Source organism: Perognathus longimembris, chromosome 22, assembly GCF_023159225.1.
Source record: "Perognathus longimembris pacificus isolate PPM17 chromosome 22, ASM2315922v1, whole genome shotgun sequence".
NCBI lineage: Eukaryota > Metazoa > Chordata > Mammalia > Rodentia > Heteromyidae > Perognathus > Perognathus longimembris.
In genome coordinates, this window is record NC_063182.1 from 30,146,692 (window position 1) to 30,159,043 (window position 12,352).

At 39.4% G+C, this 12,352-nt stretch overlaps 1 long non-coding RNA gene across 1 annotated transcript in view; it reads left to right on the forward strand.

Moving 5' to 3' along the window:
• Positions 1–12,352, forward strand: part of LOC125339852 — a 124,726-nt gene that overhangs the window by 111,588 nt on the left and 786 nt on the right. The window lies entirely within an intron of this gene.

Here is a 12,352-nt window from a genome sequence, read left to right on the forward strand (position 1 = left end):
ACAAGTCCAGCATCTCTCAAACATGATGTGATGGTCAATGGTTCCTGCCTTTCAGTACCTCTAGCACATCTCACCCCCTCTGGAGCCCATTCCACCACCTCCGTGGCTAGTTCCTTGTCTGTAAAACTGAGATTTTTACTAGCACATAGCTCATAGGATGTTGTGAAAATATATCAAGTAATACATGAAAAGTACTTAAAGCAGTGCCTATCTTTAGTGAATACTCAGAAGTATCTTTTTAATGACTAATAGTATCCTTATTATTATGGTAATAATAGTGCTATTCTTTTTAAAAGGGATTTTCCTGCTTTAATGTTGAATTCTTTATGTGATACTGGTTGTGGATCGCCTTATTTTGGTTAAAATTGGCAAATATGGACTATTCAGTTTCCCGTGACTAAAAATCTCAACTTTTAGTTATGAAGCAACTTCAGGTTAAGGCATGTAACATCAGAAATAGGAAGCCAATGCAAGTAAGAGCAACTGGGCTTGCTGGAGGTTAGCTTCTTTGGAACTTACTGCGGGGACTGTACCCAGTATGTTTGTCAGTCCTAGAGGATTATGGGCCTCCTCTTATCTCAGCTTTCACTGAAGTTCCAGGGTGTATTGCCCACCTCTATGGGAAACTTTGAAAAGAAGATTAAAAATTGGGAAGAGCCAGGCACTCTGTAAATACCTTGTGAAACCACTTCTCCCTAAGCTGAAGGCAGCAAGAAACATTTTAATAGCAGGGAAATAAACTCACAACCTGTTAGTACTCAGCCACAATGAGCTCTCACAAATATTAGAAGGCTTTGATCATTTTCATCCAGAGGAAAATTATGAAGTTCTTCCTTGATAGTCCATGGTGAGTTTTGGGACACTGATCAAAGAAAACTATTATTATAGAGTTGAAAATATCTGCATATAAGCTACTTGATTTCGTTGGCTTTTAATGGTGAACTGCATATTTGAAAATTCAAATGGTCATCCTATGATTCAGCTAAATCTTATTGTAGCTTCTTTGCTCTAAAATAGAAGACATTAAAATGTTTTTAAAGCAATTGTGTTCAAACCAGTTCTTTTGTTAATGATTTTGAAATTACATAGCTGAGCTGAATTGAGGGGGCAGTGTACTGAGTCTTTTGCAAAATCCCTCTAGGTTTCTGTAAACCCAGTTGAGCAGAATTATACAAGTGAGAGAATGTTTTGACATTCCTTCATGATCTTTAAGAAAAATTCCCATATGTTTTTCAATTATATAATAACATCCTAGGATTATAGATTTCACTTTAAGTACTGTAATTATACAGCTGAGAGGCCTGAAGAAAAAATAGGAAAACTTTTATAATAGGAAGGGGTGTGTTTATGAGAATTTTATTGCAAGGATTTGAACATTAAAAATGGAAATATAAGAATCATTTGTATATGAATTTTTGGCTTTGGGAGAAAATACTTCTCTCTGAGTAGCATGAGAAGCAAAGGAGAAAGGTCTATGTTTTCTTTGAGTGAAATTCTGAACATTTCCTGTAAATTGTCATTTAAGAAAAAGCATGTTTATTTTGTAACTCTATAACTAGATCTGAACAAATTTTCACACATAGTTAACTCCTGAAATTATTAGAAGGCTTTAAAAAGAACCATAGATGAGAGAAGTGTAAGAGTAACTACACTTATGAATATAGAGTCATGAATGCCAAAAAAAAAAAATCACATACTATCTCATTGAAAAAGAAAGTGTGGACTAACTGGGCACCGGTGGCTCACGCCTGTAATCCTAGCTACTCAGGAGGCTGAGATCTGAGGATCGCTGGTCAAAGCCAACCCAGGCAGGAAAGTCTGTGAGACTCTAATCTCCAATTAACCACCAGAAAACTGGAAGTGGTATTGTAGCTCAAAGTGGTAGAGCACTAGCCTTGAGCTGAGGAGCTCAGGGATAGTGCACAGGGCCAGAGTTCAAGCCCCAGAACCAACCAAACCAAACCAAAATGTGTGGACTAAAGGGAAGAAAAACAGAAGGAGCTATGAGTGCCTATCTTCAGACCCCATATATGGGAGCCCCTAAGGTAGCATATTTTCTCACTTGGTACTGACTTCTTTTTTTAAAAATACAAGAAAAGATTAATACAAAAAACTACAAAGGGAGGCTTGAAAAAGGGTAATCCAAAATATTGTAACCTTTCAATATCCAACATATTGGACCATTTAGTCACTCATACTTGTTTGGAAAATGAAAATCTATCATCTGAATTAAAAATAATATTATTAAGTAGTTGTACAAAGAGGTTACTGTTCCTTGAGTCAGGTTACAAGTACAGTGCATCTTGATCAACTTTACCCATTCCAAACTTCTCTCTCTCATCCCACTGGAAATGTTGTTTTGCACTTGAGTTTCACACTGGTTCCACAAAAGAGGAAGAAGCAAGTATGTTAACTTCTGCAGTGGTATGTTATAGAGATAGCCTGTAAGTCCAGATTTTCATTCTTTACCATGAAGATAACTTCTAAGTCCAGGTTGTCATTCCTTACCTGCTCCATGAGTCAGGGCAGCTATCACTGCTCTCCACTAAAATAGCGAAAGAGCCCTACAAAAGAAGGCTCAGGCCTGTCCCCTGGATTCAGCAAGAATTTTTAAAGAAGAGAAGGGACAGCTTCAGAAGTATTTTGTGTTTTTCTGAAAGCGAATTCTATATGATGATCTGAGCTTATAAATAAATAAAATACCTAGTGGGCAAATAAGTAGGATTCAAAGGATTTGTTCTAGCCCTAGTGACAACATCAGAAATGGTGAGTGCATTTCTCAGCAGTTCTGCGGTCCCTAGAGAACTAACTCCCCCTTGAAGTCTTTAGAGCTAAAAGATTTTGCTGTTTGGAACATTAGGATCTGTTTTGTTTTTACCGTAAAATATGCTAGCACTGAATTTAGATACATGTGTTAGGAAGTAACATTTGTATTCGTCAAAGCTGAGAAATTTAATTAAGAATTATGTCTCTTGTTATTTTCCCGGTGGAAGTACTTACCAGACCTACTGATTTGATGACTAATGGACATATTAAAAGTGCTCTGGTACTGAGCATGGAAAGCAAAAATAACTATATAAAATATGTTACTGTCGGTGAGTTCTTATTTCAGCAGTATCATATGATGAATGATAAACATGAAAAAATTTAAATATGTGTATGTGTGTGTGTGTGTGTGTGTGTGTGTGCGTGCGCTTGTGTTTTCTAAGAGGACCTCAACCAGTTCTGCCTTGCAAAGAAGTGTTTGCCTATATATTGTTAGAAATCAGTCTCCAGGGCTGGGGATATAGCCTAGTGGCAAGAGTGCTTACTTCATATATACATGAAACCCTGGGTTCAATTCCCCAGCACCACATTTATAGAAAATGGCTAGAAGTGGCGCTGTGGCTCAAGTGGCAGAGTGCTAGCCTTGAGCAAACAGAAGCCAGGGACAGTGTTTATTTAGGCCCTGAGTCCAAGCCCCAGGACTGCCCCCCACTGCCCCCCCACCAAAAAAAGTTCCTTATATAAAAAAACAAAAATCAATCTCCAGTCCATGGGCAGAAAATGCTAAACAATTTGGTCTCTTCCTAAGAGAACCTATAAAAAGTGTGTTGATCTCAGTGATGTACATACAGTGAAGTTTACCTCCCTCCATAACCAGAGGGTTCTGCACCTCAGTGATTATAGAACAAAGATTTTAATGTATCAGCTTGCAGTGTTCAGGAGAAAACATTCAAAGGGCTGTTGCACACACACAAAAATGTAAAGATGAAATAACAACTGCAAGTGCTGAATTGCAGCTACAGCTACTTTTGACTCAGGGTCTGAGAGCAGGTAGGGGAGCCGCAGAGACTATGGCAAGCTTTACACCACTGGCCTCATCTAGACAGGGAGAAAGCAGCTGGCAAAACTGACGTGTTGCCATGCTATGTGGAAATGTGTGTCCAGTGATGCCAGACTTTATTAAAAAAAAAAAAAGCCTTTTAATAGACATTGGGAATCCAGAGTTTATGTGAAATCTTCCATTCTGAAATGTTTATTCCAATCTCAGTGTTGAGGGAGGAGTTAAAAAGACCTTTGCAATCCAAACACAACCAAATGTGGGACCAAATTTGGGCCATTATCCTGTGACTTTCTCTCTGGGTAACCTAAAGGGGTAATGTATATAAGGTCGTGGAGCAGATGCCAAATGGTTCCTATTGTATGAGTAGAAAATAGACCAAGTTCCACTGTGTTGTTGAGTAGTTAATGGCTTGAACTGTGGCCTCAGATTGCCTGTATTCATGCCCTTGCTGAACACGATTGTTAATTACCTCTGAATTCTCATTTTCATTTCAGTAAAATAGAAATGATAACCCAAGTTTCATACAGTTGTTGTAAATATTCCAAAGAACTAAACTGTATAAAGTACTTAAACAAAACAATTCCTCAACAAACACTGGCTGTTATTGTTTTATAATAAAACAATTTTCAGAGGATTTGCATTCAAAAGAAATAGATTTGTTTTGTTCCAAAGAAATATCCCCTGTAACGGTGAGGACCTGATTCACTTTGAGAGGTTTGGGTTATGAGCATAGATTCTGTAGTGAGGAAATTAGGATTTGAGTTTTCCCTAACGAGTACATTGATTTTCCTAAGCTTTGAAACCCTCCTCTATGAAAGCAGAATGTAGCCTGAACTTCAATGCTGCAAGAACTCAGTAATATGTGTGTATACGTATACATATGTATGCATATACCTATATAAATATATATGTGTAAACTCAATGTCTGGCATACAAGTCAATAAATATTACTTGCTGTTATAATTATTATTTATGAATTTGTTAGTCTCTATTTGCGAACACATTTTTAGGCATGTATGTCTTATTATTTGTATTTAGAGGAAATGACATTGCATTTGATTCACAAATCAAGCTTCGTCTTTGTGAACCTCAAGAGTGGCTCTCAATCAGAGTCCCTTGGCCCTTCAGTTGGCATTTGGCAGTGTCCAGTGACACCTTGGGTTGCCACAGTTGAGGGGAGTGATACTGGCACCTAGTGGGTAGAAGCCATTGATATTGCTAAACGCCATGAGAGCCCCATAGCAGCCTCGAACAAAAGCAGCAGTTTACCTGAAATACTGATAGTGCTGAACTTCAGGACCCCGAGTTAAAGCTGTTTCACCACCATCATTGTTCTTATGTAACACTTTTGATGAGCAAAATTAGGGGTGCTTTTCTATTTTATAAAACATTACAGAATTTCCAATAAAACCTAACACATGAATTGAAATCAATTGAATACTATTTAATGAAGTGTTTTAAAAATCGTTGTCTATAATACAAGCTGGAAAAGATTAAAGCCTTACAATATGAATAGAAAGTAAATATGCCATCCTTTCATAGAAAACTAGTAGAAATGCAATAATTTGCATATAGTAACTCAGAAAGTACATGAGTATCCATTCTATAATCTGTTTTTGTTTTAAATTAGTACCTTTTTTCTTCCTTTCTTGAATCATGCAATCCTAAACTCATGATGTAGAACAGAGCAAGGTAGACTTCTAGAAAGGCTAGGAGGCCTAGTTTAATAGAGTCCAGAGTGACAGAAGGCATGATCATGAATGACCTTGTACATAGTCAGCTTTCTGGTATTCTAGCATATACTTGAGATTCCTCCCTTATAGCGAGAAAAGAATTGTTTTGGTTCATGATTTTGAGGTTTCAGCTCCATTGTTGCTTCATCTTGATGCTTTGGGGCCAGTGTCAAGTCATCAAGGAGAGCAAAGCCATTTATCTGCTGCTGGGAATGAACGAGAGAAGGAGGAAGGGCTTGGAGGTTTACTTTCTCTTCCTCCGGGACCTCAGATCTCATCACCTCATAAAGTGTCAACTACTTCCCAACATGTCTGAGCTGGGAATGAAGCTTGCACTAGGTTGGAAGGTATCCCTGATCCAATTGAAAGCACTTGGCCCTGACTGGGAACAAAGCCTCATCTGTGGCCAGTCTACCTTTGGGTGCAACAAAGAGCATGAGAGTGAAGACCACAATGGCAAAAGTCTGCTGCAAAACTTTGATCTCTGTTGGGAGACAGAGCAAAGCAAAGTAGTCTTCCCAATGTAAGGGGCATATACCCTAATAGCACAAAGGGTAGATTTAAGGGGCCTTGAATGAGATAGTTTGAGCATCAAAATAAGTAATATAAGTAAGCAAATAGTAAAGCTCTAACAGATTAAAATCCATTGAACAAAACAGACAAGCTTGAGTCTATGATGACATAAGAAATCAAGAAATTGAATGAGGAAGGAGGTAACAAACAGTATAAGAAATGTGTCCAATGCCTAACGTGTGAAACTGAAACCTCTCTGTACCTCAGTTTGACAATAAAAATTTAACAAACAAAAAAACAGAAATCAAGAAATTGATAGTTTAATAAGGAATGCTAAAAAAAATAAATGTTCAATAAAAAGTAATTGTGACAAAGGGGAAAATTCTAACTCCCCAACGGAAAAACTTTGTAGAGACCAATTACTGGAATTAAATGGCCAAAGTGAAGCCCATAAGTAATGAATCAAGTTACATTCATGTTGCCATTGAACAGGATGCTAGGATAGCCAGCTTCAATGAAGATCCTGGTCTCCTAGCATTTATGTACGTGGGTTGTCTTCTCCTGAATGAAGCGAGGCTCAGCAAAGTGGGGGTGGAGGATAAGAAGTTCCAGTAAAGATGTATAGCTTCTGACAATACCAAAGGAAAGGTGCCCCTTAATCTGAAGGAAGCCAGCTGCCACTTTGTGGAAACGCTCAAGCAGCCTCAGAAAGCTCGGTAAGATCATGTTTCTCCCACACTTGCAGCACGGATTGCCAGCCCTGTAGCTGTGCTTTCATTTTAGAGAAATCACACTAACGTATTCAAGACTGTTGAAGCATCCAGTCAGTTACCATCTCTTTAATGGTGGTAGGAAAAGTGCTTATTCTTATGGAGCTTCTAATGTTTGTATGATTTTGAGATTGTCTTTTGATTAGCCAAGAAGAAACAACAATATGTCATAGAACCTACGCTTGTCTATTAAAACAATTTCCTGTTGTCTTTTGTGTTTTTAACATGGATGCATAGTATTCTGGATTTTTGTAAGATTTAAGAAAAATTGTTATCAGTTTGCTTTAAACTACTTCAAATTCTTTTTCAGCACTCTTTTTTTTTTTTTTTTTTTGCAAGTGCTGGGGTTTGAACTCAGGGCCTGAGCACTGGGGTCCCTGAGCTTCTTCTGCTCAAGGCTAACACTCTACCACTCGAGCCACAGTGCCACTTCTGGCCTTTTCTCTTTATTTGATACTGAAGAATCAAACCCAGGGCTTCATGCATGCTAGGCAAGCACTTTACCACTAAGCCACATTCCCAGCCCTTCAAATTCTTTACTATAATAAACATAGAGGTCTTTATTATTTTAAATAGTGCTACTAAGTATCTTTGTAGATATATCTGTGGACTTATTCAGGTTTTGCTTAAGAATAAATCTTTAGAAGTCAAATTGTTCCATGAATGATCAGTTTCTTTTCATTGGTTTAAACGTAAGTCATGGTAAAAAAAAAATGCATAAAATCTATTTAGAAGAAAATGAAGTTTATAATTTGATATTTATTTTGATTGCTTTTTTCCCTACTAGCAAGTACTTTCTATAAGAATGGGAACCTTATTTGTCTTAATTATCACCCTGTTCCAGTATTAAGGCACGTAATATGTATTTATTGCTACAACAATAGTAGTAAGCATTTATTATGTGCTTGGCACTGTCCTACTAACATTAATTCAGTTATTCCTGGCAGCAGCCCTAACGCTATAGGGGTATGATTATTGGTGTTTCACAGGTTAAGACATGAAGGCACAGACAAGCTAGGTACCTGGTCAGTTTTACAAAGCTGGTAAATTGTAGAGCCAGGAAACAGGCAGGTTCCTTTCATTTCTGAGCAAACACCACACTCTATTAGTTCTCCCTTGAGCGAGCAGCCAGGACACGTTCAGCTAACTGGTTTTTTTTTTTCTCTTTTTAACTGAAAAATTGGAGGAAATGGACTGCCTGTTCTAAGAGTCAGGTTGGTTTCTTGGTCCTCTGAACTAGCCTATGTATTTCACTACCTAATGATTCTGCTGCTAGAATTAATATCCATCCAGCTAGCAACAAACTATAAATCACTCTTATCTGAAGAACTTATGGAGATATAAACAATGTTTGTTTTTTATTACCAATAAAAGAGTAAATCTGGGCTTGCGGCTAGCAACTGGAGGCAGACTTTTTATTCTTCTTCAGGCACATTCTCTGCTAGCCTGTTCACCCAGCGCAACATGGGCTCTTTCAACCCTGCTGTGCTCTGTACTTGGCGGGGGTCATTGTCCACTCACCTGATGGGGACTAGAAACGGCATTTAAGTTCCTGTTGAAATAGCCACCGCTTCTATTGAAGTATTATTATTATTATTGTTATTATTTTTGCCAGTCCTGGGGCTTGGACTCAGGGCCTGAGCACTGTCCCTGGCTTCCTTTTTGCTCAAGGCTAGCACTCTACCTTTTGAGCCACAGCACCACTTCCGGCTTTTTCTGTTTATGTGGTGCTGAGGAATCGAACCCAGGGCTTCATGCATGCAAGGCGAGCACTCTACCGCTAAGCTATATTCCCAGCCCCATTATTGAAGTATTTTTTCATCCTTCCTTACTCTGCTCTTAAAGTTTCCTTAGTCTCTCAGAGGCTCTGATTCCTTTTTATATTACAGTCTTCTATGGATATTTCTTTCTAAACATGCCTTAGTGTCAATTATTATTATCACTATTAATTGTGGTGTGTTTGGTATTGGAACTCAGGGCCTGTGATTACTAAGAATGCATTCTACCACTTAAACCATTCTCTAGTTTCTCTTTTGTTATTTTTTGAATAGGATCTTTCATTGTGCTGAGGGTATCCTGACCTACAATCTTCCTGTTTGTGTTTACCGTTAGCCGAGATGAAAAGCATATACTCCCATACCTCGCGTTTTGGCTTCTTGGATGTGACTGTCCTGGGGTTTAAACATGGACCTGAGTACTATCCGTGAGCCTTTTTGCTTAAGGTTAACATTCTACTACTTGAGCCGCAGTTTCATTTCCAGCTATTTGGTGGCTAATTGCAGATAAGGGTCTCATTCACTGTTTCTGCAGAAGCCGGCTTCCAATCTTGATCTTCCGATCTCAGCCTTCTAAGTCTGAGAGTTAAGAAGAGGTCTCATGAACATGGCTGGCTCTGATCACTACCTCCCGAGGAGGTGGGATTACACGTGGGACCTCCCAATGTCTGGTGCATTATGCTTTATAGGAAAGTTGCAAAGTGCTCATCTCCTGTAATAAACAATGTTCTCTTTTACTTTTATTCATTTTACACGATCCTAGTATGTTTTACAGTCTTTTCTATACAGTATGACATTAAGTGCTTTTATTTAAATATCTCTGTAGTTTCAATAAGTTAAAGTCTAAAACGTAAAAAAAATACATGTATATGTATATATGTACCATATTGTCAGGAATTGCAAATGAACAAATGAGATGGTGATGTTAGACTTTTTTTTCATATTATCATTTATCTGTTCTAGGTTTCAGGGCACAGGAATGGTAATTAGTGTTTATCTCTACAATGAAAAAGTATTCTGTTCATGGCTACAAATATCAACCTTACTTTCACTGACAACTTTAGTAATTGTTTCTTTAAGTGAGTGGTTTAGGGACATCAAAGGTAACAAAAATTAATGGGAATTTTTCCCCGAAGACTAGTACTTAAGGGTGTGTTCATGTCAGAGGATTTTCATATTAAATTTGCTTTCAAGTGTTTGTATAATATCAAATCTCCCTGTCTACTGGAATAAAGACTGTCTTTGACTATCATTCTGAAAAAAATAATGAAATAGAATCCTTTCTTCCTATATGTATTTTCTAAACAGAACTTCAAGGAATTTTAAGCACTGTCATTTGTCAGCATTATAGGCAGGATGATGAGTTTTGAGCAATGAATCTTCAGGTCCTTTGTTTCTCTTCCCCCACAAGGAATCCTTTTCCTTTCCCCATGGGGACAAAGTAGGCTTGAATGCTGAAAGCTCAAACAGAAAGCCAAGGAGAAAGTTCAAAAAATATTGTTAGTCTTCAAAAATATCATTACTTGTGCAAATGATCTGTGGTCCTTGAGTGCTAGTGAGCCAGGAACATTCCAGAACAGGTTGGGTATTAAATTACGTTTTACTTGTATTTGGGCTATGGCATGTTGCTTTTTGTCTGGAAAGTGCCGGCTATGGAGACTCTTTTTAAATCTTTTTGTTTACTCAGGTTCTTGGCATTTTGCATATTTCTTTCCCTCCCCACCCCCCCGTCTCTCTCTCTCTCTCTCTCCCTCTCTCCCTCTCTCCCTCTCCCTCTCTCTCTCCCTCTCCCTCTCTCCCTCTCTTCCTCTCTTCCTTCCTATCCTGTCTCCCTCTTTCCCTTTTTCCCTTCCTCTCTCTCTCCCTTCCTCCCTCCCTCCTTTCTTTCTTTCTTCTTCCTTCCCTCCTTCCTTCCTTGCTTCCCCTTTTCCTTCCTTCCTTCCTTGCTCCCTTCCTTGCTCCGTTCCTTCCTCTCTCTTTCTAACATTCTTTCTTTCCTTTCCTTTGTTCATTTGTTCCTTTCTTCCTCTCTCTTTCCTTCCTTCCTTTCCTTCTTTCCTTCCTTCCTTCCTCCCTTCTTTCCTTGCTTCCCCTTTTCCCTCCTTCTTCCCTTCATTTTCCTTTCTCTTTCTTTCTCTCTTTTGTTCATTTGCTCCTTTCTTCCTCTGTTCCTTCCCTTCCTTCCTTCCTTCCTTCCTTCCTTCCTTTTCCTTCCTTTCTTTCTCTCTTTTGTTCATTCGTCCTCCCTCCCTCCCTCCCTCCCTCCCTCCCTCCCTCCCTCCCTTCCCTTCCCTCCCTCCCTCCCTTCCCTTCCCCTCCCTCCCTCCCTCCCTCCCTCCCTCCCTCCCTCCCTCCCTCCCTCCCTCCCTTCCTTCCTTCCTTCCATCCTTCCTTCCTTCTTCCTCTGTCTCTTGCTTTCCTCTGGCACCAGGGTTGCCTTCAGGGCCTTCCTGCACAGGTCAGGCTACAGGGCCACACCTATGTCACCTGAGTTTTTGTCTTACTGTTATTTATCTGGCAAACTGATGTGATGCTCTCTGAACTGTATTTATAATTATTAATTAAACTAAAACTTTAAGAAATCAATTTCTTTAGGAAGGATATCATTGTGAATGACGAGCTTTAGACGCCTTATTACAGTGTGCAGACTTGAGACACAACCAGAAATGTGTTCCCAGCAACAATAAACTCGGAATAGGAATATTTTAAAATTGTAGCCCTGTTGAGTCCTCTTTCCTAAAAATGCTCTGGGGTTACACTAACTCTCTGGGGGGGGGGGCAAAGGGAAATTCTCCCTAGGCTCCTAGTAAGTAACTGATGGTAATCAAACAGGAGAAAAGGTATACTGACATACCCGCTTGCTAATGGGGGGAAACCAAGGTACAGGGGGCCATGTCAGGACTGTGACTACCCAGAGGCCCAGAACTGTTGAGAAGCTTGCATGCCCTTGTTGTTATTTTTTCCTGGTGGTGGGATAGAGTAGAGAATGTACACTGTAGATGATTACTAGAGGAACAGATAGTTCTGGAATCAGTCTGGCAGCCTGTGGGGCTCCGGGAAACAGACCTTATCTTGTCGTCAAGTTCACCGCAGTGCGCCTGCATTCCTCACTCTGCTGAGATAGCAGGGTTGTGCAAAGGCACTGGTGTTTCTGTTCGCAGTCTGGTGTTTATGGAGGAAAGAGGATCCCTGAAAGGGCCTTTCCAAATGCTGGTGAGGAAAGGAGCAAGAAAAGCTAAGAGGACTTTGATTATAATGTTTTTGATTTGCTTTAGATGAAATTACTCAACATACTAAAAATAACTGCTGTATTTTTTTTTTTTTTTGCCAGTCCTGGGGCTTGAACTCAGGGCCTGAGCACTGTCCTGGCTTCTTCTTGCTCAAGGCTAGCACTCTGCCACTTGAGCCACAGCACCACTTAGGGCTTTTTCTATATATGTGGTACTGAGGAATCAAACCCAGGGCTTCATGTATACAAGGTGAGCACATTACCACTAGGCCATATTCCCAGCCCCAACGGCTGTATTTTGAGGAATATCCCTCTCTGAATCTGCCTACCTCTCATTTATATGAATAGGAAGGCTCGGATCATAGCTGTTGGAGATGTAATTCACTTGCTCCCCATGCTTTCCAAGTATGCCTCCCATCTCCAAACTTTACTTAGAATACCTTTGTGCGGCAAGCCTTCCATTCCTGTAAATTATATCGTCCAAAAACTACATACATACATATGTG